This window comes from Phascolarctos cinereus, unplaced genomic scaffold (genome assembly GCF_003287225.1).
Source record: "Phascolarctos cinereus isolate Bilbo 61053 unplaced genomic scaffold, phaCin_HiC Scaffold_2;HRSCAF=192, whole genome shotgun sequence".
NCBI classification, from domain to species: domain Eukaryota; kingdom Metazoa; phylum Chordata; class Mammalia; order Diprotodontia; family Phascolarctidae; genus Phascolarctos; species Phascolarctos cinereus.
In genome coordinates this window covers 103,271,609-103,274,271 of record NW_027555625.1, presented here as the reverse complement: position 1 = coordinate 103,274,271, position 2,663 = coordinate 103,271,609, and the positions used below count along the sequence as shown (strand labels likewise).

General features: G+C 36.0%; 1 pseudogene; it reads left to right on the top strand.

Moving 5' to 3' along the window:
* Positions 1-462: 462 nt before the first annotated feature.
* Positions 463-1,250, top strand: LOC110215044 (large ribosomal subunit protein eL8 pseudogene; annotated as a pseudogene).
* Positions 1,251-2,663: the final 1,413 nt, after the last annotated feature.

Sequence of the window (2,663 nt, the reverse complement as noted above, 5' to 3'; positions counted from 1 at the left end):
ATACCACTAGAAATGACTGTGAAATGACTTTATCTGTCTCCACATATCTTCCCAAAGCTTTGCATTTTTATGATAATTGTACTTATTCCCAATCTCTTTCCTGTTCTGACATGTTGTCATGGTCACAAACCAGATCCTTCAATTTCCTCATGACCAAGTAGTGCCAGCAGGTTGCGAATTTGAATTCCAGCTCTTCTCCTTGAATTGATCCCTGGGCTTTAACGTAAAGGCTCAATGGCATACTGTTGATGGAACACCTCAACTGGTTCTGAGGCATGGATGTCCTCTCCTCATGTGGGAAAGATCTTCAAAGATTTTTATAATAATTTTTTTTTTAACCATTAAAGATTCTAGAGTCTCCATGCCTGAACTTTAACGTCACAGTCTTAGAGGTGTGTAGTGGAAAACATCCCCAAGATTTCCCTCAGAAGTTCTCTTAGGGCTCTATTTCAGCTGGCCAAGATGCCAAAAGGGAAGAAGGCCAAGGGGAAGAAGGTGGCTCTGGCCAAGAAAGTGGTCAATCCTTTGTTTGAGAAGCGGCCCAAGGACTTTGACATTGGGGAGGACATCCAGCCCAAAAGGAACCTTACTCAATTTGTCAAATGGCCTTGGTACACCAGACTGCAGCGTCAAAGGTCTATCCTTTATAAGTACATGAAAGTGCCACCAGCAATTAACCAGCTCACCTAGGCTTTGGATTGTCAGACAGTTACTCAGCTGCTGAAACTGGCTCACAAGTACAGATCTGAGACAAAGCAAGATAAGAAGCAAAGGCTGCTGGCCTGGGCTGAACAAAAAGCTGTGGGCAAAGGAGATGTCTCCACTAAGAGACCACCTGTCCTCAGAGCAGGTGTTAACATTGTTACTTACTACCCTGGTAGAAAACAAGAAAGCCCAGTTGGTAGTGATTGCACATGAAATGGACCCCACTGAGCTGGTGGTCTTCCTATCTGCCTTGTGCCGAAAAATGGGGATTTCTTACTGTATTATCAAATGTAAAGCCAAAATGGGTGGCTTAGTTCACAGAAAGATGTGCACAAGCATTGCCTTCACACAGGTTAACCCTGAAGATAAGGGAGCCCTGGCTAAGCTGGTAGAAGCCGTTCAAAACAATTACAACAACAGATATGATGAGATCTGCTGTCACTGGGGTGGCAATGTTCTGCGTCCAAAATCAGTGGCTCATATTGTGAAGCAGGAAAAGGCAAAAGCTAAGGAACTTGCAACCAAATTGGGTTAAATGTATATTTGATTTTTCCCTATGTAAAAATAAAAATTTAAACAAAATAAAAAAAAAAGAGTTCTCTTAGGATAGAACCAATTTCCCTAATTAACATTGATGCAAAAACTTAAAAAAAATACCAGCAAGGAGATTACAGCAATATATCACAAGAATATATACTGTGACCAGGTGGGATTTATAGCAAAGTTCAGGGCTGGTTCAATATTAGGAAAACTATCAGCATAATTGACCATATCAACAAAAAAGCCAACAGAAATCATTTGATTATCTCAATAAATGCAGAAAAAGCCTTTGAAAAAATGCAACACTCATTCCTATTAAAAACACTAGAGAACATAGGAATAAAGGGAACTTTCCTTAAAATGATAAGTAATATGTATCCAGAACCATCAGCAAGCATTATCTGTAGTAGGGATAAGCTAGAAGCCTTCCCAAAAGGGTCAGGGGTGAAGCAAGGATTCCCACTATCACCTCTAATAGAATATATTAGCTACAATATATAGAATATATATATATATATATATATATATATATATACACATATATATATATATATAGAGAATACATATAAAATATAATATATATATAATAGAAATATTAGCTATAGCAATAAGAGAAGAAAAATAAATCAAAGGAATTGGAATAGGCAAAACTATCACTCTTTGCAGATGATGTGATGGTATACTTAGAGAATCAACTAAAAAACTAGTGGAAATAATTAACAACTTTAGCAAAGTTGCAAGATACAAAATAAACTCACATAAATCATCAGTATTTCTGTATGTTGCCAATAACATCCCATAGCAAGACAAAGAAAGAGAAATTCCAATTAAAATAACTGTAGACAACATAAGCTACTTGGGAGTCCATCTGCCAAGACAAATCCAGAAACTATATAAACAGAATTACAAAACACCTTTCACACAAATAAAGTCAGATATAAACAGTTGGGAAAATATCAGTTGCTCATGGGTAGGCCAAGCCAATATAACAAAATTGACAATTCTACCTAAAGAATCTATTTATTCAGTGCCATGACAATCAAACTACCAAAATTATGTTATATATTAAATAATAACAAAACTCATCTGGAATAACAAAAGGCATATATAATATATGATATTAAGGGAATCAATGAAAAATAATTTAAAAGAAGGTAGACTAGATGTACCAGACCTCAAGCCATATTATAAAGTGGAAATTATTAAAACTGGCTAAGAAATAAAGTGGTATATAAGTGGAATAGATTAGGTATGAATTACATTATAGTGAAAGACCATAGTAATCTAGTATATGATAAATCCAAAGATCTAATCTTTTGGAACAAAAACTCATTAATCAACAAAAACTGCTGGGAAAACTGGAAAACAGTATGGCAGCAACTAGGTGTAGACCAACATCTCACACCATATGCCAAGAT